The sequence below is a fragment of the Narcine bancroftii genome, chromosome 2 (assembly GCF_036971445.1).
Source record: "Narcine bancroftii isolate sNarBan1 chromosome 2, sNarBan1.hap1, whole genome shotgun sequence".
Classification (NCBI taxonomy): Eukaryota; Metazoa; Chordata; class Chondrichthyes; order Torpediniformes; family Narcinidae; genus Narcine; species Narcine bancroftii.
Genome location: NC_091470.1, coordinates 245,527,289 through 245,554,685, shown reverse-complemented (window position 1 = coordinate 245,554,685; position 27,397 = coordinate 245,527,289). Strand labels below are relative to the sequence as shown.

At 38.5% G+C, this 27,397-nt stretch overlaps 1 protein-coding gene across 2 annotated transcripts in view; it reads left to right on the top strand.

Moving 5' to 3' along the window:
- Positions 1 to 4,680: 4,680 nt before the first annotated feature.
- The window catches only part of LOC138755194 (transcriptional activator GLI3-like), a 469,347-nt gene continuing 446,630 nt past the window's right edge, over positions 4,681 to 27,397 (top strand). For both annotated transcript variants that reach the window (XM_069920695.1, XM_069920694.1), the window contains exon 1: positions 4,681 to 4,859. The gene's annotated coding sequence lies outside the window, so the exon portion shown is untranslated. The remainder of the gene's footprint in view (positions 4,860 to 27,397) is intronic.

The following is a 27,397-nucleotide window of genomic DNA, read 5'->3' as shown; positions in this document are numbered from 1 at the left end:
TATGGGAAAAAGGGAGGTAGATGGAGATGAGTCTATCATCAGATCAGCCATGGTCACATTGAATGGTGGAATAGGTTGGACAGGACGAATGGGCCTGCTCCTGAATCTTATGTTCTTAAGCCACAGAGTGGTGAACCTCTAGAATTTTCTGCCATGGGCACCTGTGGAGGCCAAGTCATTGGGTATATTGAAGGCAGAAATTGACGTGTATCTGAATTGCCCGGTATAAAAGGTGATGGGGAGATGGTAGAGGAGCGGGGCAGAGAGGAATAAACAAATCAGTCCTGATGGAATGGCAAAGTGGGCCAAGTTCCTATATCTTTTGGTCTTGTTAAGTATTATAAACTTAGCTTTTGCAATGCATTGGTATTTATTTGATCTCCACTTCAGGCAGATGAAATTGCCGCGGTTGCCTCCTTCACTCCGCCAGAGGGAGCGTGAGCTCGTTTAAAACTCTGCGAAACAATTCATGGTGTTTCGAAAATAAAGTCAAAGCCCAAAAAATGCAGCGTCCAGAGGAGGTAAAATATATAGATAACGGACGTTTCGGCCCCGAGCCCTTCTTCAAACGATTGAAGGGTCAGGCGTGAACGTTAATTTTATATCCCTCCCTCCCGCGGAGACTGCGAGTCCGGCTGAGTTCCTCCCGCTTTTCTCTGGCTTTCTCCCGTCTGCAGACTTTTGTCGGATGACACAAGAGAGCTGAATGAACAACGCCCGGTTTCATTTTATTCCAATACCAGTTATATTTCAAGGAAAAATTCACACAATGTTAAATTACAGAAAACCTTCATTCTTCGAGTGTCGGTGAATTAAATGACGAATTATTTCCAACTTTGCAAGTCCCTGACCAAAACTGAAAAAGAAATGCGTGCGATTGTTTTTTTCAAGCACTCTGCGAATAGTTTCTCATCTTAATCACATTTTGGAAAATCAGTCGGGAAAGATCGCTCCCGCGCCAGATGAGCATTCGGGTGGCTTTCTGTTGCAATTCTCTAGGGGCGCAACTACCCCGTCTGTCTGGAAACGTAGCGATCTCGGGCAGTTCCATCCTGCACTTCTCTCGCGAATCCAGGCTGGGCTAGGGAGTCTAAAACAGGAGGTCATAGATCTTCAGATGAGAGGACAAAGATTTAAAAGGGACCTGAGAGGGACAGCTTTTGCCACACAAAGGTTGTGGGTAGCTGCCAGAAGAAGGGGCGGGGATAACTACAACGTTTAGACCGGTTCGTGGATAGGAAAGCTTTCGAGGGATAGAGTACAAAGACAGGCAAACGGGACGAGCCCCGAATGCCAACTTGGTCGTTTGGACGAGATGGGCCGATGGGCCTATTTCTATGCTACTTCACTTTGATTGCTGTAGTCTTGGGTCTCAACAGAACAAAAAGGTACTCGGCAACTTAAAAACAATACATTTTTAATTTAGTGCTATCTAATTTCAAGGATGTACTTTCGATTAATGAATTTCAGTTCTTCCCTCTGTTTATCAGCACCAATGGTCCTTGGGTCATTTTTGCCCACCTGTTCCGAACTTTCGATATCTTTCAAACTTTCATATATGTTAGTTGGTGTTAAGACAAACATCGAATTAAATAGAATGGTGGCCTTCGCGAGACCTTTAGGTATGAGTTTGAGTTCAATCGATAATCCTATATCAACTGCCCATCCATGCCAGGTACCCATCAATCTTTCGAGTTCGTCATTGTCCAATGTTTGTGTTAATACGGCGCCTTTCGCACCCGCACGACGCCCAAAGCCTTGTGCAACCACCTCTGAAGTGTAGTCATGTGTGATTAAGGAAAACACAATAACCCACACTGCCCTCAGCAAGGTGTTGCTGAAGCATGTACAATTACACATAAAACGGGGATCGTGGTGATAAGCACCGCTAAATTTGCAAAGGTGCATCTTTTAACTTTGCATGGCGGTTTACAAATAGATCGGGAGAAACAGACAGCCGAAATGAAAGGCATTGTTTACAATAGACAGGACCCTGTTTCTTAGCCATACAGATTTAGTACAGATATCAACAAGTGGTGGTTGTACGGGTATGCTTGCAGCATTGATGCAATGTCGTGTGTTTCCCATTCGTGGAATAAATCTGGATTAAAAACGGCCGTTGAAAAGTGAAACAATCTTGTCGGATAGAAATCTACGGACCTTATCTGCTCTATGTGTGACAGTAGATTCACCAATGTGGTTGATTCTTAACCGTCTCCTTAATTCAGGGGGAATCCAAGACGGATTAAAAATATTATCATTACCCCGTGAACGAATAAAGAAAATGGGCCGCCTGATAAAAGGGGTGCCAGAGACAGAAAACTCTGAAACGATGTAATAGTTTAGTAATTTTTAAATTGATGAATTACTTGTCCTCAGGTATAGATGAGAAGCATTCTTCATGCAACCTAACGACCCGTGGGTACCTTCTGAGGTAACTCTTACGGTTCTTCTGCTGGTTTCAGTTTTTAATCTCAAGAAAACCCCAGATCCTTTAATCAACTCTCACAAAGGGCGATCATCGAGCCAGCATCAAAACGAATATAAACATTTTCTAAGACACGCATGATGCTGGAGAAACGTAGCAGGTCAATCAGTGCAATTTATTTAGCAAAGATAAGGATACATAACCAACATTTCGGGCTTGAGCCCTTCATCAGGTCTGGACAAAATGTAACCAGGCGCCGAGCTGTACACTCCAAACTCGCTGAGTTTCTTCAGAATTGCGTTTTTTATATCAACCACGGTGTCTGCAGACTTTCGTGTTTTATTTTTTCTATGAACATTTTCTGTAAATGTTATCAAAGCATTATACAAAAAATATTTGCTCATAGGTGATACTTTTAAATATACACGTCGCTCACCGCAACAAAGTGCAGACTGAATTCCAGTGTCCCATCAATACTACATAAATTGTATCAGTAATTCTTGGAAACGTGTGTTTTAATTCTCTTTGAGAAATGATGGCAATGACTGAGAAAGCGAGCTGGCCTGATATTTTTCGAATTGGTTTCAGAACTGATTTTTTTCCTAGTTCTGATAACAGGTCTTCGACCTGAAACATTTATCTTTCCCCAAGTGCTGAGTTTTTTCATCTGTTTCTATTTGTTCATTGTGTTCTCCAAGTTTGAAGGAGTCGAAGCCGAGTAGATTTGCCAATACAGTTGGAGTCCAGTTAACCCATCAATCCTCATGTCAACTTGTAAATATACTATACATTGAAGAGGAACGACTTCCAGAAGTCAACAAATATAAAATATATTTGGAACGAAGAAGCATTCCGACTGAAGGACAAAGTCAACGAAGCTTGAGGTGGCTTCACAGTGGCTCATGTACATCACTCGGTGTCTCTGACCACAGGTGCTGCCTGACCTGCTGAGTGCTCCCTGAATCTTCTGTTTCTGTTAAGGAATGTGATTTGATTGACTCCGAATAAATAGGCAACCAGGGTCACAAAGAGCAATGAAGTCTTTATTCCGATTTTACCCTCCAAAAATGCTTTATGCCACGCTAACATTGTGCAAACATTTATTTCAGTTACTCAAATAAACATTTATTTGAAATGTTTCAATCTGTTAAATATGTACTCTAAAATGCATTTTGTGTATGAACCGAAGGTAAACATTAAACCAGAAACGAGGTTGAAATGCACACATACTGTGAAAATAAATAAACAGTGAATGCTACCTTGAAGTGTTCGCATGTTTATCTTACGAGATGTTCAAAGAAGTCGCTGTGCAGCCAGCAGACCCAGTGATGAATCCGGGCGACTTATTTGATCTGAGTTGCGAACCTCACGTTGCTCAGAATATCACCTGATAATTGCGGTTCCCAGTGTTTTCAGTGTCCTTCATATTGAAACATTTATGGGAATTCCGCCTCCTAAATTTCCCTTGTACTGTGTCCAACACATGTCACGGGGCTCTTGAGTTGCTGTTCAAGTGGGCGATGTTGATCCTAAGTGGGTTCTTTGGTCATAAAGCCTGAGTGTGGATTGGAAACGGCAAAGACAGGGAGCATCAGGGGAGATTTATGATTGAAGCAATGTATAGAAAAGAGGAGAAATCGATGTCATTCCATTTGAGCCATGCTTATTGGGTTGCTGGCCGTTCAAGAAACATAAAGAAAACGACACTTCAAGTTCTCAGAATTTGTGTGAGTGTCAGGTCCACGATCTAATCCCATACGATAAAAATACATTTCTGGAATGTTTTAAGTATATCCCTTTTAAAAAAATCTTTGAAAATCAGCTGTTCTTTGATTTTCACTTTTCCAAAATATGATCCCCTCCCCCCATTTTAATTATCTCGTTAACTTTCTATTCCTACATTACTAATTTATTTCTCAGGACTTTTGGTTGCTTTCACTTGATCGATCTTCCTTCCTCTCGAACTTTCGTTCTCAAACTCCATTCTTTTCTGAAGTTCTCCTGCTCATTCATTCGCCTCTTCCACGCCCCCTCCTCTCGGTCTTGTTCTTTCAACTTCCCTCATTCCAAGTGAACTCGCGACAGCGTCGCTGCTGCAGCTCCTTGGTCAGATGGGCCGGGTTTGGGAGTGAGGGGGAGTGTCGCGGGACGACCCGGTACGTCGGGGTGAGCGAGTGAGTGCGGCCGGGAGTGGAGGCGGGAGTGTCAGACTGACAGCTCGGCTGCCGGGTCCTCATTGGTCCAGCAGCAGGCAGCGCGGCTCAGTCGGGCCGCTGGCTTCTGTGAAAGCCCCACTTTGTTGCAGGGGGGTGTTTTTCCCTTTTAATAAATAATTGTTTTATTTGTGAGCAGGGTGGTGGGGCCACCGAGTCTTCAAGTTGTTGTGCTGGAGCAGCGCAAGCCCCCATCGCAGGACTGCAGTCCACCGCAGGTAAGAGTGGTATTTTTTTCCAGGGGCATCTGCCTGGAGCCCCCTCCCCGTCCGGAACCCCCCCCCCCCCAAACTCCTCCAAGTTGTGAATGTATTGCGGTACCCCCTTACCCTTTGGCGGGCCCAAGTGCCGCCATCCCTCCGGCATCGCGGGTACTCGGGGAAGTTTTTTTTACGCACAGGGATTTTCAGTGAGACTTCGCCAAACTTTCTCTCTGGACGAGTTATTTCCCCCTCCCGCCGGATTTGTTTCCTTGAAGAGGGAGGGGGAGGGTCCGTCTCTGGGGGAGCGTCCCTTCTCCTGCGGGTTGGCAGCTCCGCAACTTTTCGGGCAAACAAGGAACGCTTCACCTCCAACATACCAAGAACACTTCATCACACGTTTCACCCGCGCCGTCAGGCTTCTGCACTGGCTTTCTGCGCCTATTTTGCTTGCTTGCAGACGTTTATCTACGAACTGCATTGGACCAAATAAAGAGGAATTGACAGGGGGGGGGGGGTGGCGTCTGTCTGCCCCAGTAAAGCGGGACTGAGGGAGGGCAAAGCGGGTTTCCATTTAGCGCTCAGTCTGAAAGCCCGGAGAGGAATGAGAAGTGGAGTTTTGCTGAATTCCCCGAGCTCTGTGTGTGTGTGTGTGGATATGTGCCAGCCTCTGTGTGTATGTGTAAAACATTTTATAACAAGTTACTTCCAGCTGTTCAACAGATCGCGTCTGCCAGCAAAAAAGCTGTGCTGGGACCATTGGCTGACTTGCAAGGAGATGAACCGCCTTTTTTTTGTGCGGCATTCATTCGCGAGAGTCAGTCCAGTTCAGTGCGAGTTATTTTCCATTGATTTATACAAAGCTAACAAAAACCATTGAAAAGGCGTGAATGACTGAAGTGAATTTGTGTTGACGTTTTTATTCTTTGCATCTCTTTTTAGTAGTTTAATATGTGCCGAATACAGTACGTAAACCGAGACTTGGCAGTTAGTCTAATTAGTAAAAGTTTTCAACGTTTCCAGCAAGAGTTAAAGCTCCCTCAAAAATGTGCAAGAAGTTATTTTAGTTGGCTTCTATGACCCCATCCATTTGGCGGAGATTGACGGTTCTCATGGGCCGAATCGCACCCCGTTTCGTTCTTGGAGTGCATTCGCATCCGACCAGGTTTATTTAAATAAAGTTAGCTGAATGACAACCCCAGTATTATGGCACAAGTAGATGCATGGACAATGAAACCCCTCACATACTATGTAGATTAAAGTTGACGTTTCAGTAATACAAGCATTATTTCCCACTTTGAAATTAAACATTTGCAGCTGTATTAATGTCCCTTGGTTAAGTTAGAATATTTCCCAAGGAGAAGAATATTCCTATAATTTAGTTGTCAGCTACCGCCAACGGCACCCCCTCCCAACGTTCACACACACGCCTCAATGTTCTCATTTTAATTGCACCAGGAGGATAATGGGAAGTGGCAGTTACCAAAATGCAGCTGTTCTTCCCCCCACCCCCTGTAAAATAGAATAACGTTTCTGTGTTCTGTTAGGGCAGCGCTCTTGTTTGTTTCTGTGATCACCTTGTCTGGAATGTTAACAACGTTTAACCACCAAAGTTATCTTCTTGTTTTGCATGACCTCTTGATTCTTGCCTAAAAGATCCTGTTTTTTTTGCAATGGACGGATTGGTTGCTTTCAAGAAAGAGCCCAAGACTCAGTATTTTGTTTCTGCTGCCCCTGTTGTAGTTGCTAGTGAGTTAAAATAATGTTCTTTTTAAACATTCTCCATTTTGTACACCCAACCATGAGAAATTTTCAAACACCAGGATTGTGTTTGCTCACTCTTTTAAGATGGAATGTTTAAAGTAATTCAGTGTGGCTCTCTTTATGAGCTTTTAGGTGATGCATCTCTTTTAGATCTTCTGATATGGTTATGTTTTAATTATAACACGTTCATTTTGGCCAAGAATAAATGAGAATCTTTTATGATGCTCTTCCACCTTCACTGCTTTTGTTTTGTGGTTCTTTGAAATATATCAGTAGTCAAGGGAAAGAGCAAAACCAGAATATTACACTTTGATGACTTTGTCTTTGATATCTTGACAGCAAGAACCTCACGATTGCTTCATATACCACAAGTAGTAAAATGGAGCAGCAGATGAGTGGAAGCCGTCATTTGTGTTTAACTGCAGAAGAAAAAGTAATGATAGGCAGCATGGGTTATCAGTTTTCTAATCCCAGATCCCACAGTACCTTAAGGGGACACCTCAGATCTATGTAAAATTATTGTAGACTGTTCCTGTTTACAGATATGCTGTGTATTCCTGGTTTCAGCAACAATTTTACATTGCTTCCTGATTTTTATTTTTACCCAAGTTTTGCCCAAGGCAGTGATATGCCCTGTGCATTTTAAAAGCTGGAGTATCTGCTCACTTGTGTCAGATCTTGAACTTTCTATTTTTCAGCATGGCTTAAAAAAAAGATAAATAGTTCATGTATTGTTATTTTACTGGTGGAAGTCATGGCAGAATTATTTAATATCCCACTGTATTGAATACTGTCTCCTAATATTCTTGATTTCAAATTTGACTACTTCATGCATTTGCTAAAAGTAGATTTTTTTTTGCATGTATACTTTTGGATTCTACCTGATTCTCTTGAGGAATAGGGATATGGGTGATAGCTGTATATTACACAAATCTTGAACTCTGGTCATCTGAAAAGTTACCCACTGGTGGTGGGGAGGAGGGGTCTGGTTGGATACAGCATTTAATTACCTACTCATAGCTTCAAATTTCCATATTAATTTATCTAATAAAATATATTCTTCAGTCGTCTGATACAGAAATTGTGACATGTTAAACCATTTTACAATGCAAATTATGCAGAGAAGCATGCTGAGTATCATTGCTGTTCAGCAGTCAGTAAAAATTAATAAGTGTGTCAGATTCCTTGCTATAGTAGGCAGTTATGAAGTATAATATACACATTAATAAGGTTTTACACCAGAGTTAATACTTCAGTCATGCTATAATGTGATCTATTAAATGTATATTCCTAATGCCACAAAAAGACAGACTATCACTTATCTTAGAAAAGACCAATTAGTATGCAATTGTGGGCATGCTGGTGAATTTACTCAAAGTATTATTAATCTACAGGGTATTAGTGTAAAATTATTCTGAGAAAAAATGGTTTCTTCCATTTCATAGGATTATTTTAGTAGCTTTGTTTGAGTTGGGCACTACTAAAATTTAACTTTTCTCCACAAGAAGTGTCATTCCCCTAATAACCTGTTATTCAAACACATGTTTCCTTCTAAACGCTTAAAATGTGGGATTCTGTCAACAATGGATGCAACAATGTGCTACACTGCATTGTTTGTTTTAAAAGTGCTCAAATGTAATTACCCATGTGATAATGTACTCCATTAAATAGTTTAACATGGCTCACTGGCTGTTGAAAAACCAACATAATAAAATGAATATGGTCCCCTTGATTAAGTATTATTGTGAAGGCTTAAGACTGTTAAACAAATAGGTGAATTGTTTTCAATCCTCTGCTTTTAAAAATATAAATGTTTAGAAGTGGTTAGTGCTTTTAAAAGTACATTCCAAAGATGATTAGCTTCTCATTTGTGATACTTTGAGATATTCAGCTAGTAAAAATGTTCAAAGCAACTGTTTACACGTTTGTGTTCTAAACTGAATTTTGCAGTATCTTGACAAATTTAGTTTTCCATCTGCATGTCATTGGAGTAAAAAAATAAAGATGTCTGTACGCACTGTTGTTATTCCAGTAACTCTAATTGACCATTTCTCTGACGGAGGTTGTTTTGTGAATTAAATAATGAAAGTTTTTTTTCCAACAATAGTTTTAGTTAGCTCTCAAACTCAACTTGTCTGCAGTGCTTGTCAGCATGGCTGGGTCATTAGTCATCCATGTTTGAGTGATGCCTTGAGGCTGTGCGTCCAGTCCTCCTTAAACACCATTTCAGATACAAATGTATATGCACTATACTGACTTGGGTCAGAGTTCTGCTTGATTGGCTCTTGAGGTAAGCTTCTCTGTCTCCAAACTGCATGTAATTGTCTTTGTATTGCAGGGTTAAACTTGGCTGTGATAAATGGTGAAGAAAAAGCTTAGTTTCCCTCCACAATTTACAGCTATTGCATTGGAGTCACTTCTCTGATACAGTATGTGCTTGGCCAAATATGTAGTACTCAGCTGGATTTCATTAAAATGTATTGGAAAGAGCCATTTGGTAACTGGTTAAGTGAAAACAGAAAAAATGTCAATTGGCCTTGGCATTACAGTATTGTTCATATTTATAGATACATAATTTTTATTGAAAATTAGATTTGCAATTTGGTTCTTAAATTGGTTATTGTAGCCACCCAGAAATTTGTAATGCTTTCATAAAATGCTAACCCAGTTGAGTTTTATTTTCCTTCTTGGCAGAATGGTGGTGTAAATAAATATATGGCAGTGAAGAATGGCAGTAGTTCAAAATGTTTATTTGAAAAGACTGTAAATCTGTGCAGCTATAATTTTTAGCATTACTCAAAATAGCAACAATGTTTAAATGTCTCCAATTTATTGCACAGGTGTAATGGGTTTAACACATTATTACATTTGGGTGTAAGTAAGGAAAAACCTCTGGTCATAGGTTCTCTTGCAGTCCATTTAATGTGAAGATAATGCGAACAAGGATTTGAATGTCTTAAAACATTTGTAGAGCACATTTTGTAGAATGGTTGTTATGTTTGTTAAGTCAAAGTGATATGTGAAGGCAAAAGTTTTGGATAATTTTAGCAGAGAATGTTAATGAAATAGAAAAATTGTGTTTGAGAAAAACTATTTCCATCAGTGTATAGTTCTCAGCATGCTAAGTGCTCCAGACTCTGATTTCTTATCCTTCTACCATGGATAGCTTGGTAATTACTTGTCGGTAATGCTTGAGTAATGATTGCAGCATGGTGGTGCACTGTATGAAACAAGGAACATGAGTAATTAAAAGTGTTTTGATTTTCAGCCAGTGTTTAATATTTTATAGAAATGTTGAAATACTTCCTGCAGTGTTTCCTGCCATTGTGATGTTGGTTTAAATGTTGCTGGTTATTGTGGCTAAAAGAGCTGAATGATGTGTACGGAGGAAGTCTTAATTGAGGCCGAAAAATGGTGAAGCAGAATTGCACCTATTTTGTTCTAGCTTCTGACCAGTGGAAGAATTTACTTTTTTTGGAGATATGATCCTTCATTTTGGATGTTTTAATTTTTGTACTGAAAAATGTGTAATGGTTGTAAAATTAAAACTATCTTTTGAGATTACCTGCATTCTATCTTCAGCAGCAGTTGTGCTTGTTGGAGTTACTTAAACTCTTGTATGTACTTTACGATTAAGAGAAATGAAAATTTATCACATTATCCTGCTAAATTCAAACAAAATTATGAAATAACTGCCTCTATTAAAAAAAAGTAATTGTTTAATAATACTTGGAGCTAGATGGCGCATATGTGCAAACATCATTCAGAGTGCATAGCACTCTGCTTGAAGACTCGAGTGATCTGACTTGCATTTTATTTTGTTAATAGATTACTTGAATGATCCAGTTGTATTTTGCTTTAGATTCCAGGAGTTTAGTCACCAGCTTAAGTATTTGCACTCTTGTACTTTTAGTATGTAGCATCCTAGATTTGTTTGAAAGAATTAACTTATTGAAGACCAGAAATGAAATGGAGGTCTGTAAAATGAGAGGCTGCAGGATTTGTACTTACTTTTAATGAATGACACATCATGAAGTATTAAAAATGTATTGCAGATGAAGTCAATGCAGAGTGTACTTATAAATGTTTAATAACTGTGGTTGGTAAGCAAATGGTAGATCTTATTTTTTTTTTAAATCTGAAAGTGAAACACGGGTATTCATAGGAACAAAGAATGAATTGATGATTGTTGACTCATTGGAATCTTTGCCATATGTGATTTAATATTGACAAGAAAATTTGGTTTGTTAGATATACTTCTCACTCAAAGTGCTCGTAAACCAGGGTAGTTTCAGATTCCATACTTTCATAAAGAGATGAATAGCTAATGCAACAACCTTGTGGAGACTGTTTATGTAAAGTATGAATCTTGCAAATGCAATTTTACATGGAAACGAGTTGACTGGTGATACAACATTGGATAACAATGATAAATTGCTTCCATGTGTTGGTGATATTTACATATGGTGTTTAATGTGGATATCACAATAAGGGATATAATTTAGAAGAATGAAATGAACTTGACTGAATTTTTTTAGGGCAAGAAAAAGCATCAATGATGCAAAAATGGTTATATTGTTTCGAGAGAAGAATATTCTTGAAACAAGAATTCTCATGGGTTCTCAACATATTGTGTGGCCTGTTTTTTTAATGAGAAAGCCAAGTTATAATTTGGAAAAGAAATTCAAATAAGAACAACTTGCAGTGATGGGAGCAATAGCATCATACATTTAGATATATTCCAGTGTTAATTTAGTTATAATAAGAGACTGGATAGTCCGGAATTGTTTTCCTTGAAGTGAAGAAGGGTAAGCGGGAACATTATTTAGGTTTATAAAACCATGATGGGGGTGGTTGTCGACTTTTTCTCAGAATAAGGGAGTCTAACTCATGAGGAACAAGGTCAAAGGTGAGAGGAAAAAGATTTAAAGAGAACTAAGGGGCATGTTTTTTTCCCCCACACAGGATGATAGGCATGTGGAACAATCCACCAGAGAAATTTACAATCTATTTAGACAGGTACTTTGATAGGAAAGGATTTGAAGGATACGAGACACATGTGATTGGCTCCAATCAGAATGGAGGAGTTGGGCTGAAGGACCTGTTTCTGTGCTCTAAAATGCTATGACATTGCTCTCTGATTATTTATCCCTTCTATCTTGGTTATTGCAAGGTAGTTTTGTAAAAATTGCTATAAACAACAGCAACCACTGAGGGGATTTGACCTCCACTGTATTTCTTGATGTTTCTCCAGGTTTGCAAGCAACTAGTATAAACCAGAGTCATACCACATAATGTCAGGAAAAGGCCATTATCTCTTGTTCATTTATCTCATGGCTATTGCATCCCAATGGTCTGAGTCACAAGACCATGCTTCAAATTTATGCACTAATTTAGATTGAAGTCAAAATAGATTTCTACTTTAAGAATCGTAGAGTTCTATCACATGGAAACTGGCCTTTAGGCCCATCTTTTCCACATCAACCACGCTAGTCCTAGTTGCCTGCATTCAGCCCATATCCTTTAAAATCCTTCCTATCTGAGCACCTGGCTAAATCTCATTTAAACATTAAAATTGTCCTAGCATTTACTGTTTGTAGCTTGTTCCATGTGCTCACCACCCTCTTTGTGAAGAATGTATCCCTAAGGTCTCTTTTAAACATTTCCCATCTTTCCTTAATTTATGTCCTCTAGTTTTAAGATCTCCAACCTTGGAAAAAGATTGATTATTTATCTCAATAATACCCCTCAGTATTTTATTTAAATAATTTTATACAACTTCTCCACTCAACAATGGGCTAGATTGATCAGTACCTCAGCCATGCTTCATGGTAGTATCCTCTGCTAACGCCATGGTCTTGTTCATCTTTTGTGCCTCTGCAGCTCTCAATGACTTTGAGGTTGTACTACCAATCAACCACAGACAGAGAATCGTGATTAATAGGCTTTAATCACCTTAAAGTGTCAGCACAGCTAGCATGTTGTTGGCTTGGTTCCAAGGTGGTTATTGAGGGAGGGTTTTGGACTTGATAGTCTTTATAGGAATATCTGGGAGGGAGGAGACTCAGGTTCAGGGGGTGGGCCAGTTCATAGAGTACACATATATACACACACATTGAGGTAGCACCACATTGGTCTTTTGCTGTGACCATTCAACTTTCTGTGTAGGCCTCGGGTATATAGCCTGACCAATCTGTTAACTCTATCAGAAATTTTAAGTATTTCCAAATGCCTCTAATATTTAAATAATCCTTTAAGATAATTTTAATTAAATTAGAAAATATTTATTTAAAGTACAATAACATTAATAGGAAACAAATAATAGTGGAAATTGGCATTCAAGGAAATGGGCCTGGCCAAAGTGTTCCAGAATTGGCAAGTGTAAAGGTGAGGGGTCAGATATGAATTATTGCTGAATCTAGTGCAAATCCAGCTCGTGTGCTCTAATGGTCACTCAAGTCAACTTTGATTTTATCTGGAGATCAAAAATGGATCATGGCTTTAGACATATGAGGTGTGTAAATCTCCAGAGGATTTGTTGGGAAAATATTTTCACCAAGGCCTGCATTGGCTATCTTTCAGTGTGGTTGCATGAAGTGCAACTAGATGCTTTGTTCTTGGAATAGTGAAGAATGGTTTTAGATCCTGTGAAGTGTTCTGTTCTCCTGTCTCATGCAGATTTGGCTATCATCACTGGAAAAAAAATTGCAGAAGAAGACCTGTGACGACAGGTCAATCAATGTTCAGTCTGAATGGATAGTTTCTTGAAGTAGACTGTCAGTGTTATTTGGCAGAACATCACCTGAACTTGCCTGACTGCATTGACCAAGGAAGTCTGCAAAGACAAGTAGGGTGTTTTGATGAGATGCATTCTGCATCACTGCCTAATGTTTGAAGAACGTTCGTAGGGTTATTCCCAAGGATACACATGAAGACAAACATCAGTAGTTGCTGGAAGATTATCAGGTTTTTGAAAGATGCTGTTCTTTCTGCCCAAAGATAACTATTTTTTCAACTTAATCAATACATTTGCAGCCAAAACTTGCAGACTGCCACATTCAATATCAGGACTATGTTCTGAGGGATGCACTGAAGATTTGTGCAGTTACTGCAATGCACTGTAAATGTCAATGTAAGAATGTATTGTCCTATGGAAAAAATTGACCCAAGCCATCAGCCCAGCAATTTAGTGAACACTATGGACTCTGAGTCTGTGGACTAAACAGGAGATCAGATGTTCTCTGACCCAAGGTGTTTTTTGACTTCTGTGATGCAATGCTATCAGCACTGTCTGCTCCAGGTGGACATGTGTGGTGTAATTCCCGTTATTCACAAACTGAACTGTTCACACATGCTGTCTTGCTATCTATTCTTTATTAATATACTCCATTATTTTGGCAAGACAAGACCATGCCAATAGCAGTTTCAGACAAATAAAAAGAGTGGCTTCATGGTGAAGCAGCAGCACATAATTATGTACTGAATTGCAGGATTGCTAAATGATGCAGTGACCAACATTACACCTTTAAGCTCGGTCACATAGCAATAACTAATTTTGTATTTGTGACATTGAAAAGAACAATAGAGTAGCAGCTCCCTGAATGTCTCCATCCTTGATTTTTGATGATGAATTCTAACGAGTGAATGTAGAAGACAGAGCTTGAAGTACTTGCAGACAGAATTTTCGATTGATTAAATGTAGCAAACTCTCATTTTTAAATATTTTATTTGTTTTCACAGACTTACAAAAGCCAATAAACAAAGCCATAAGCATACCCAAAGTCTGTATTTGTCCCTAACTCTGATCTTAATATCTCTGCGATCAGCGAAGTCAAACTTCAGTTAAATCAACTCGCTCCATGTGATAGCAAGAAATGCTGAGAACACTGTATACAGCAAAGCCAATGTTTATGAGGATATTCAATTTTGGTTCAGAATGAGCCATCCCACCAGCCAAGCTATTCTAGCAATGTGGAAAATTGCTCAAATTGCAGGACAAATCCAATCTTTATCTCTGAGGCAATAAAGGGTGCCATGAACAATGCCAGTGTTGCTTCAGTCCTTAATCAAGCATAATTTGCTTATCAACATCCCATTGGCTCCAAACCTCATCACTCTTTGATTCAACTTAGACAGTAGATTGAAATTTCAAAAGTGAGCATAACTTCTTCATAAGAATGGAACACCAAGTGTGATATCAAGAAGCCTTTGTAAAGTTAATGCGAATTAGAGGCAATCTCACAACTGGTACAGAGCATGCAGCTGTTGGAGGTCAATCATTTATTCTCATTACTTTATTGTTAAGTGTTCTTCAGGGCTTAGTCAATGTCTTTTGCTCCATCATAAGATAAGAAGTGAAATGCTTGCTGTCAGCAATTTGCAACTAAAGCTTGCAGACTTCCCCCATTGAAGATCTAGGACCATGTCCTAAGGGATGTATTAAAGGTGAGTGCAGTTGCTGCAATGCACTGTGTCAATGTAAGAATGTATTCTGTTATGGGGGGGGGGGGGGAAATAAACCTAAGCCTTTAGCCCAGCAATTTAGAAAGCAGAGTTTAACTTGCAAGTCCTCCAGAGAATGAAGTTGCAGAATGAGACTGGAGATGCTGACATCTGGAGAGAAAAAACGAACCTGCACTGGAAGGGTTTGGTGGGTCAAGCAGCATCCGTGGAGGCAAAAGGATGTAATTTCAGGTTGAGATGTAGCATCAAAACAAAAAGGGAAGTATATAGCTGTATAAAGGTTCAGGCAGCATGGGATAGTCTGGACCATGACAGATGTAGCCAAATATTGTGGGAATGATATATGGAGGGAACCAGGTATATGGAGGATAGGAGAAGTGAAAAAGGGGAAAGAAAACCTGGTGGACAGGAAGAGAATATCAGGAGTGTAAAACGTCTGAAAAGAAGACAAAGATTTCTGAAGAATGAGTGACCTATATTAAACATAGAAAATTGGGTACTTGACCCCATGGTTCAACATCAGATTTCTCAAAGCTTGTTCAAGTTTGCCACATGTATCAAGGTACAGTGAAAAGTTTGTTTTGCAAGCATTCCAGCTAGTCAACACGTACACGGTACAAAGTGCAGACTCGAAAAGAGATCCAGTGAAACAGAGCAAAGGCAACATTTTTTTTAATTGGAATGAAATTCTGGAGTCTGGAAAGAAACTGCCTTTGAATCTCCATTGGAAAATATATAAATTTGAAATATGATGGAGTGTTTACTGCTTCCCTGAATGAGTGCAACTCCTGGAACACTCCACAAGTTCAACATTATACAGGGAAATCATGTATTAAACAAGGCCAGTCATTGAATTTTTTTGTCCCTCCAGCATAATTTTCTCTATTTGTATTGTGCATTAAAGGAATGGGTGGTTATGCCATTGAGGGGCCTGGTGATCTACAATACTCCTGTTATTTTTTCTTTACCTCAAGTGCAACACTTCACAAACTCATGACTTCTACAAGGACCAGGATAGTAGTCATGAGGGAGTGCTAAATACCTGTACAACCACAGTATCTAGATTTGAAAATACAAGATTGATCCTTCAGTGTTGTGTTTTTTTTTAATTCTGGCAGCAATCACACAGGACCCTGTCCCTAGGTGTGCTGTGTTGATTCTGGAAGGTAATTGACCACATCTTTCCAAAGACCATTGAGAATGGCTAGTTAATGCTTTCATCACTCATGATGCCCACTTCATGCTAATAATAAAATATCAGATTGAGTTCCTAAATTTGTAATGTAGAGTATTCATGGTACATTTACCTTAGAAGTTAAATTAGATTGTCTATTGGTTATGAATTAATTTGTTCGTTTTACTACTGAAAACTTGGATTAAGTTTGATATTTTAGTTTACACAAAAATGCTAGAGAAACTCAGCAAGACATCCATGATGAGCTCATCAACTTTATCCTTTTTGCTATGCCTGCCTTTTTGGCTAAATGGTGCAATCCATGCTACAAGCTTACTTGGCAAGGCTTATCAACTCTTTCTTCAATACATTGACAACCACATAGGGGTTGCTTTATGCACCCATGTAGAGTTCATCAACTTTATACACATCACGACTGAACAGCAGCTGCAGATTTTCTGGTTTCACATCAAGTTTCATATTATTCTTTTAATGTTTTACATATATAGACTCGATGAAAAACACATTGAATTCAGAAGATCTTTCACAGAGTATATACTTGTTCATTAATTTTTAAATTTCTAGTAATTTTCCATTGTCCTTTTCCATTCCTATATAGGAATAGAATTATAAAATGGTATTATCTGGAATCAGGCTTTTCAACCCAATAAGTCTGCTCGTTTGAATGATCGTTAGTTACATATTTGATGTCCATCTACTTGTTTTCTTTAAATATTTGTAAAAATGCTTCCCATTATTTTAATCTAATGGGGATTCATCTCCTACTTCAGTTTGCATGTTGAGGGTGAGGATTAGACTGGTTTCATTTAAGATGATAACCATTCCACTGCCACAATCTGTGAAATAACAAAGCTTTGATGGTGGAAGTAATTTCTTTTAATATATTTAAGAGCTAAGTTCAGAACTCTTAAGTATTAAAAACACAATGCTGGAGAAACTCAGCAGGTCAAACAGTGTCCTTTAGCAAAGTTAAAGATGCATAACTGCTGTTTCGGGCTTCGTCCCTTCAAAATGGTGATGGGGAGGAACACATTCCCACAGGCAGGAGGTAATTGGTGTAAAAACACAGAAATGCTGGAGGAACTGGTCTTTTCAGCATCTATAGGAGACAAAGATATTTTGCCATCATTTCGGGCCTGAGCCCTTTTTCAAGAAGGTAATTGGTGGATAAAGGAGGGAGGAAGGGTTCACCAGCAAGCAGGGGAGGTAGGGATGTGAATGGAGAGGGAAGGGATTTAGAGCTGGAGGAAAGAAGAAAGAGGAAATGGGAAGGGAAGAACAGGAAGTGGACTACCAGAAACCAGAAGTCAATATTAATGCCATTTGGTTGGAGAGTGCCCAGGTGGAAAATTAAGTATTGCTCCTCCATTTTACAGGTGGTCTTGGTTTGACAGTCCATGAGTGCTTGGGGCGCAGGTTGTAGGCCACATGAGGACACATTTTGCCCTCTCCTCCCTTCTCTGCCTTCTGTAGGGACTGCTCCCTCTATGACTCCCTTATCCACTCATTCCTTCCTATTAATTGCCCCCTTGGCACCTTCCTCTGTGTCTGCAAGAAATGCTCCACTTGCACCAACATCACCTCCCTCACCACCATTTGGGGCCCCAAATAGTCCTTTCAAATGAAGCAATACTTCATTTCTGGATCTGTGAGAGTCATCTATTGTATCCAGTGCTCATGCTGCGACCTTCTCTATATTGGAGAGACTGGTTGCAGACTGGGAGATTGCTCTGTCTGCATCAGTGACGTGGATCTCCCAGTGGCCAACTATTTCAATTCTGCACCCCACTCCCATGCTTAGATGTTTGTCCATGGCCTCATTCTGTCAAACCAAGACTACTCATAAATTGAGGGGCAACACTTAAATTTGGCCTACTCCCCTTCTCCCTCCCTTCCCATTCCCTCCATCTTTCATTCAGCTCTCCAGTCCCTTCCCTCTCTATTCACAGAGCCATCCCCCTCCCACTGCTTGCTGGTGTGCTCTCCCTCCCTTATCCATCTATTACCTCCTGCCTGTAGGACAGCTCCTCTTCCTGCCCCTACTTTTCACTATTTTGTTCAGGCACCTGCATACATTTTGTCCATGCTTTGATGAAAGACTCAAGCTGGAAACTTTGGTTATGTATCTATCTTTGCTACATAAAGTATGCTGTTTAACCAGCTGAGTTTCTCTGGCATTGTAACTTTAATTCAATCATTGTTCCTGCAGACTTTCATGCTTTACTCATACTCTATGTATTATTTGGAATAGTGAATTTGAAACAAAAATGCAACTGGCTGTTTGTTTGAAGCTTACAATGTTTGCATTCATTATTGTACCCCAGTTTATCTATGAAAACCAAATTGAATATTTGGGTTGCCTGCTTGGATACCAACAAAAAAAAAATGCTGGGAAGTCAAAAAAGCTTGTTACAGTTTTGTTTCAGGATTCAAAAGCAGTTACCTTACCATTTAAAATTATGAACTAAACCACACAATAATCTGGGCAAACAGTGAAGAAATGTATTTTTGGCGCAGAGTCAATTCAAACCATTAGAGCAGAGACAAATGGCTGGTTTTCTTGAAAAGAGAGTGAAAGTTTTAACAAGATTTTGAAGCAATCTTTCAAATCCTCTTTAAACCTTGGAGTGCACATGTTAATCCATTTGAAGAACTAAAGCTTTATCACGTTAGTCTTCTGATGAAAGCATTAGGTTGGCACATGTGAGCCTAAGATAATCAGGCAAATTTCTATGTATAGAACTCTTATGTACTCCACCTCCGAGTTCCAAATGGAGTGGAAATATCTGACATCTTTTTAAAATTACCCCGTTTAAGTTTGCGACATATTGAAACTATAATCAGTCCAATAAGGTTTTATGGTTTTACAAAGAAATGTTTTTATACAATTCCGGTTAGAATAGGCACAGTCAGATGGAAATGGCAAATGGAGTTATTCCCATCTTTTCAACTTAACAGTGTAGGATTTTGTGTGCTGTTCAATTTTCTGTTGGACATTGAAGGGGTTTATCCTTTGTTGAGGGATATCTGTGCACGTCCATGCATTTTTCCTTCATAATTTGCTATTATTTCTTTCTTTTACCCAGTTTATGATTAAATGTTGTCATATAGATCATGTAGTTCAATGTACTTGGTTGGAATTTTTACCCCTGTTAAATTTCTGGTACCTTCTATTCTGGATAATATTTTGTCACATGGCCAAGCAAAGACTCCAGAAATGTTATGAAAAGAAGTTGAATGGTTGCTGTGTTGTTTCAGTTCTGAAGTATTTAAAGTATTAAATAACTAACAGAATGTGATAGGCATGAGTTCAGTACCAGTGTGGTTATTGGGAAAAAAAAGATGGAATTAGGCTTGAACATTAACTGAAACACTGGATGTTGTTTATCAAGAGTTTGGAAGTAAATGCAGATAGATTTTTCTGTTATCTGTTGTTGCATGGAGGTAAAACAATTCAGATAACTTGAATCATTTTAAAATCATTCAGTACTGCCTTTGGTTTAAGCAGCAATTGAAATCCCATCATATAAAAGAAACAAATAGTACAATCTCTTAATTGACTTGTTGATCCATCATTTATACTTTTCAATCTCAGGATTTCTAACTGCTTCTTGCAAAGTTCCTGTTAACACAATTTTATTAGCCAATCAACTGGAGTTGAGTTGTGACTTGCATCCAACAGTATCAGCAAACAAAGTCTATCTACTCAGCAAGATGAATGTATTTAAAGAGTTAATTGTAGTCACTGTGAACTGCACCAAATAGAAACATAGAGCAAAACTATACTATTGGATGGAACAGCAAAGAATTTGAGCTTAATAGTTGCTTTCAATCTGCCTTGTAAAATAGGGTTAACCGGGCAATTTGCCCGGTTAGCGACCCACTCATAAGGCAGCATGAAAGGGTCCGACCCGGTCAGTGTTGTCCAAAGTCAATTGGGTCCCTGCCCTATCTCAGAGGAAGTCAGGGAACCTGTTTAAACTTACCCAGGACTCATCGACTGGCAGCTTGAACAGCAAAATAGCTGACCCAGTTACTCCTGTGATGTTAATGCTTGCGCACTGGTGTCACGGGAAACCCTGTCTGAAGTATCTGGGGGGAGAGAGGGGTCCCTGCCAGGGCCCAGGGTGGAGAAGTGAAGGGGGGGTGAAAGGTCGCTGCCTCAAGGGGGAGAGATGGGGAGCCACAATTGTGGGGAGTGAGGTTAATGTCGTGGGGGGGTGCCACGATCAGCGGGAGAAGGGTTGGCATCCGGGTGGGGGATGAGTGAGAGCGCGATTGACAGTAGGAGGGAGACTAACAGCTGGTGGGGGAGATGAGTTTGCATGATGCGTCACTTACCGCCTCATCATGGGGTCGGGATCCCTCCTAAATTGCCGGGTTGGTGATTTAATTGCCCCAACTTATTGCACCTGGGTCCCAGGAGGGCTACCCAGATGCTGCAGCTTAAAAGCACCTGCTGACTAGTCACCACTTACTTGGGCTGGAAGTGGAGGATTGAATTAAAATGGGCCTTTGCCCCAGGGAGGCCTCCACTGAGGCATGGCAGGCACTCTGTGGCAAATTATAGAGGCCCTGTGATCAGAATAACAGCAGAATTATAATTTATTGTTGTGAACAAGTCACAAATTCATTGTTTTGCTGCAGCATCAATAGTGCAAACGTTCATAGAAACCAACTTAGAAAAATAAATTTAAAAAGTGCATGAAAATTCAAAGTAAGGCGGTGTTTGTGGTTCATTGATCATTCAGGAATCTGATGGTAGCAGGAAAGAAGCTGTCCTTGTGCTGCTGAGTGCTCGTCTTTAGGTCCTTACACCTTTTTGCCAATAGTAGTAGAATGAATAGGATGTGGCCTGGGTGGTAAGGGTCCTTGAGGATAGAGGCTGCTTTCTTAAGACACCACCTCTTGTAGATGTCCTCGATGGAGTGAAGTCTGGTGCCCATAATGTCACCGGCCAAGTTAACAACCATCTGGAATTTTTTCTTGTCCTGAGCATTGGGGGCTCTGTACCAGACAGTGATGCAACCAGCCAGAATGCACTCAATGATGCACCTGAAAAAATTTTCAAGAGACCATGATTACATACTGAATCTCCTCCAACACCTTTCAAAGAATAGCTGCTCAAACCTTCGTGATTACATCAACATGGAGGCTCCAGAACAGATCTTTGGAGTTGTTGACTCCCAGGAATTTGAAGTTCTTGACCTTCTGAGGTCTGCTTCATGTTCTCCTGACTTCCTCCTAAAGTTCACAATCATCTCCTTGGTTTTGCTAACATTGAGTGCAAGGATGTAACGAGCTCATCCATCTCCCTCATGTACACTTCCTCATTGCCGTTTGTGATTCTGCCGACAACTGTGGCGTCATTGACAAATTTGTAGATAGCATTGGAATTGTGCCTGGTCACACATTCATGGGTGTATAATGAATAGAGCAGTGAGCTGAGCATGCATCCTTGTAATAAAAGGCAAGGCAGGAGGAAGAGTCATACCTAAACTATCCAGGTTTCCAAACGTCTCTATTATTTATATACATTTAAATATTATTACATTTGTTAAAATAATTAAGATTAATTTGTTTAGACTGATTAAAATAATTTAAAAACATTTAAATCATAATGATGTTGTTGAAATGAAATATGTTATAAAAGAAAAAATAAACTACCTTTCCTGTTGGCAACCTCCCATCAAATGAATAAGGACTCCTTTTCTATATCAGGTTTGACAGGAACTGAGTTGCAGAGGTGGATTCCCCAGCATAATTGGCTCCTCAGTTAGAGCTGGAGGTTACGTAAATCTAGAATTTGCTTACCTGGGTTCCATAAATAGGCTGTGTCCTTTCTTCACTAAAATACAATGTATAGAAAGTTGGTAATTAATACAATGTATATTCTCAAAACCAGTTTCTATCTCTTACACCAGCTCAATGTATGAGCCTGACTAACAGGGAAATTTGCCAAACCTCTCTGTTCTGCCTTAGAATAGAAGAGCCATGATGCGTGATCTTCCAATTGGCATTATTTTCTGTGTTTGCCTGAAGTGGCTTGATGGCATCATTGTGTGACAGTCTTAATTCATAATCAAAAATATATTCTAGAATTGGTTTATCGAGAAGTTGAATGATTCTTTGTATTTTACTATGTTATTTGTATACAGGTATAAACTGCTTTACGAAACTAGTGTTCTTCTGGAACCTTTTGTCAGCCAAAATGGCATGAAGCGATTAGCATTGATTTCTGTGGGAAAATTTTTTGAGCATTCCCAGACCCAAAAAATAACCCACCAAATTACCCACAAAACCTAAAATAACACAAACATTTATTAAAAGCAGGAATGATATGATAAATACATAGCCTATAAAGTAGAAATTTACTTTTGAACCTTTTAATGCACTTTGGTCAGATTCCCCCTTCCCCAGTGTCACTGCTGCCATCCCGGGCATACAAGGAATGCACAGCTGTTTCTTCTACGATTGGTACACTCAGTCTATGGTTGGGGGCGGGGGAGGAGGGTGACACCATGAATTACCACACTGGGTGACACCAACCCTAGAAACACCACTCGCTGGGAGGTACAGGAGTCTGGGATGTAGGAGAAAGAGGAAGAGGGTCATCTATCTATTGATATCTCATCGTAGTTCCCAGGGAAGGAGCTGCTTGGGGTGCATGCGCATCTTCAGGATGTGTGGACAGCCTCTATAACAGCTTGCTGCTTTCATACAAGCGAACACACCATTCTTTGTCAGTGAATCTGCATGCAATGAGTATTCATAAAACAGGGTATACCTGTATAAGGAAGAACTACACTGGATATAATATTCATTGATTAAATGAAGATGTAGGTTTGATTTAGTTGTATTATAAAAATTTAATGTAGTTAGAGATAAATTATTGCAGATGTTGTATTGTGATAGTTTTTAAAATGTATTAATTTATAATGACAGCATTGTAGGATATAGTTTAATGCTAGAGCTAACTGTAGGCATTTCTGGAGAATGGATTGTATATTTCAAAGACTCACACAATCGTTTCAATGTGGCAAGAGACCCTTTCCCCATGGGATGAAAGGGTTGTTGCACCAAAAGATACTTTATTTTTCTTTTTAAAATATTGTGATTGGTTTTCAGTAGTAATAAGTTTGTACAATACAATTATGGAATGTGCTACAGAAAAAAAGCACTGCAAGAATTTTCATAATAAGAAAAAAATGGACATAATAAATTTTAAATTTTTCAAACCTCTGACCCTAAACAAGGCTGAAAGTTAATGTTGATGAAACAAAGTAGCTCACTCTGAGGTGGGACAACAGTGCCAAAATTCTGTATTAACACGGAACCTAGAGATTATGGTAATAGTCCACAAGCGGGCCCCATAACATTTGGTATCTAATGTTTGAATCATCAATTGCATATCTAATTATTTTCAAATTTAAGCAGGACTTTACCATCTTTTAGCCATTGTGTACGAATAGGTGGGGTATTATCTTTCCACAATCAAACTAGCATGTCTGACCAGCAACGAAGTAAAAGATAAAATGCAACATTTTATAGGAGTTAGGAAAACATAGTCTTAGTTCCAAACAGGGCAACTAAAGGATTTGGTTCTAATTTTAAATTGAGAATCACCTGCTAATGTTGAAAATTTTTTATCTCTAATATTTTTCAAAACTGGGGCATGACCAGAACATATGAATTAGAGAGCATCACCTATTTTGCATTGGTCACAACAAGGATTTTTATCTGAGTAAAAACAAGATAATTGGAGTTTAGACATGTGGGCCTTATGAACCACTTTGATTTGCAGCAGACAATGGTGAGCACACAGAGATAGAGTTAATCAGTTTGAAAATAGAATCCCAAACTTCATTGGACAGCGAAAGATTCAAATTCTGCTCCCGGGAATTCTAAATTTAAACTAAAGGGGCATGCCTTAGACCAGTTAATTTGTCATAAATAACATTAACCCTTTATCAAAAGGTTGTAATCCAAAAAATGTATCAAGAATATTCACTTCAGGAGCTCTAGGAAATTTGGGGATCTGAGATTGAATAAAATGCCTGATTTGTAAATACCTGGAAAATAAATGAATGTGTGGTAACTTGAATTTTCCAGCCAATTGTTCAAAAGATGCAAAACTATTATCAATAAAAAGGTTTTTAAAGCATTTAATACCCAATCTATACCAATCATTAAAAACAGAATCCTGCAAAGAAGGCTGAAAAAGATGATTGGACATAGTAGGGCTTGCAAGAGAAAAGCCCTGAAATCCAAAATAGCTTCTAAATTGTACCCATGTTCTCAAACTATATTTAACAACCAGATTGTCAATGAAATTATATGAAACAAGAGAAAGAGAGGACCCAAGAAATGCTATGATGGAAACATTTTTGGAAGGAATTTAATTCTATTTCTACCCAAGCAGATGTTCTACTCGATTATGAAATTGTAACAAGAACATAAGGTTACGTATATTGACCACCCAATAATAAAATCTGAAATCTTTTGAAAATGAGCTTTATTTAATGGGGGGGGGGGGGGCGGTGGCTCTTTCCTTGCCATTTGCTATCAGCAAATGGAGTGAGTCAAAGAACAATTTAGGAATAAAAGTTGATATAGACTAGAAGAGATACAAAAATTTAGATAGAATGTTCATAGATAAAGGAGACCATGTTATTAAAGATGCTTTTGATTCTTCATAATTGTAATGCCAAGATAAGTAAATTGATCTTCAACATCTTAAAAGTAAAATTAGAATAAGTAAGGAAGAATTTAAAGGGAAAATTTCACTTATGCAGATTTAACTTGTATCCTGAAAATTAACTAAATTGAGAAATTAAGAATAGTATGTAAAGTACAGTATCAGGGTTTGATATGAAAAGCAAAAGGTCATATGCATAAAGATAAACTTTATGCTCAGTTCCCTTCCTATTGATCCCTGAAATACCTCTGCACTGACGAAATGCAATTGCTAGAGACTCCAAGGTCAAACCAAAAAATAATGAACTTTAAGGACAGCCTTGTCGGGTACCCCATTGGAAAGTGAGAGGTTTTGATTGTTGTAAGTTAGTAAGAATTGACGCAGCAGGATGTGAATATAATAATTTAATCAATGTAATAAAACATGGTCCAAAATTAAATTATTCCAAGATTGTAAATAGATAATCCCACTCCACCTGATAAATACTTTTTCTGCAACTAACAAGAAAACACATTCTGGCACTGCAGTGAGAGGTGAATACAAAATACCCAATAAGCGATGTACATTAAAATAAGAAGAATGATTTTTAATAAAACTAGTCTGTTTTTCCACAATAATTGATGATAAAATGTTCTCTAACCGATGAGCCCAAACCTTCATATGGATATCCCCTTTTTTTGCAATGAAGGATACATAAGCTTCATTAAAAGATGGTGGAAGATTGCTCTATTTAAATGAATTAGTTAACACAGAACTTAATTGGGATACAAGCAATTTGGAAAAGGATTTGGAAAAACTCTGCAGGATACCCATCTGGATCTGGAGTTTTACCTGACTGTAATGGAGTTAGCAAAAATAATTTAATCTTGTGAGAGATTCTTCCAAACTTAAACAATTATTCCTGAAAGTGTTGGAATATTTAAATGGTCTTAAAAAAAAACCTCATCATAAAACTGTTCTTGTTAATAGACTCAGAGGTATAGAGCCTCGAATAGAATTCCCTGAATGTTTCATTTAGTTTAGAATGGTCTGTGGTAATATTATCATCATCCATTCAGTTCTTAGTACAGTTACATGCCTCTTAGCAGCAATTCCTTTCAATTGATTGGCCAATAGCTTGTCAGATTTTTCACCATAAAAATAAAATAGAAATTTGATATTTAATTGGGTAGGTTGAAAGAGGATCAAATTTAGTTTGAAGTTCAACTCTCCTTTCATATAATTCCAGATCTTTAACATGTGCATATTGTTGTTCAATTTGTTTAATCTGATTAACTAAATCTAAGATTTCTTTATTAGCCTTTATATCAGCAGTATAATAAATAATTTTCGCTCTAAGATGAGCTTTCAATGTGTCCCAAGCATTCAAACTGGAAATAGTTGATGAGGAATTTGTATTAAAGAAAAAAAAAATCTGCTCCTCCATAAATTTTGAAAATACATTGTCTGAAAGTAAAGTAAAATTAAAATACCAGTCTTTTTATAGGAGGGAGATCTGGAAAATAACAGGAGCATGGTCAGATATGAATACTATGATATTCACATGATTGGGACAATGAATTCTACTGATTATCTATTAAGAAATAATCAATCCACATATATAATATAAAATGAACAGGAGCCAAAAAAAAAGGTTCTCTCCTATTGGGGTTAAAAATGCTATACATCTGAGATACCAAAATTTGATTTATATATATAAAAAAAAAACAAATAATGATTTCCAGAAGCAGATTTGCTCAAAGTAGCAGGTTTAGAGGATGAAGGATCCAAAACAGGGTCTAACCAACAGTTAAAATCTTTTTTCCCACCTCCAGTCCAGCATCAACGAGTAAAGACTCAAGTCTGGTAGAGTTGTAAAAAAACAAAATCAAAAAATCCTTCATAATCAACATTTGGGCATAAACATTAACAAAAACTACCATTTTATTATATAATTTGCCTGTAATGATAATGTATTGACAATTTTTTTATCTGATATAACATTATGATGCACAAAAGGAATGTTTTGATAAATTAAAATAGAGACCCTTTGGCCTTTCCATCTTGATATTAGACAGTTATCACAGCTGCAAATATGTGTTTCCTGTAAGAAAACAATCTCAAGATCCCAGTTGTTTAACATGTGCAAAGACCTTCCTTCACTTAATTGGACCATTTAAACTTTTATCATTCCAAGAGAAAACTGATACGATTACTCGTGTTTTAAAATTAATTCATGCCTGATTTTCTTTATAATATTATCACCAAATTCCAGATGGCTACCTTGAAATTGAGCAGTAACCCACCTTACACAACTTAAAGCTTTGATAACCTTGCAAACCCAGTGCCCTAAATCAAAATACCCACCCTCCTTCCCAAACAACCAGAATCAGAAAATTGCTGTCTTGAGCAGCACTGAGTCCCAAAAAGAAATTTCAACCCCCAAAATTCTTCTGC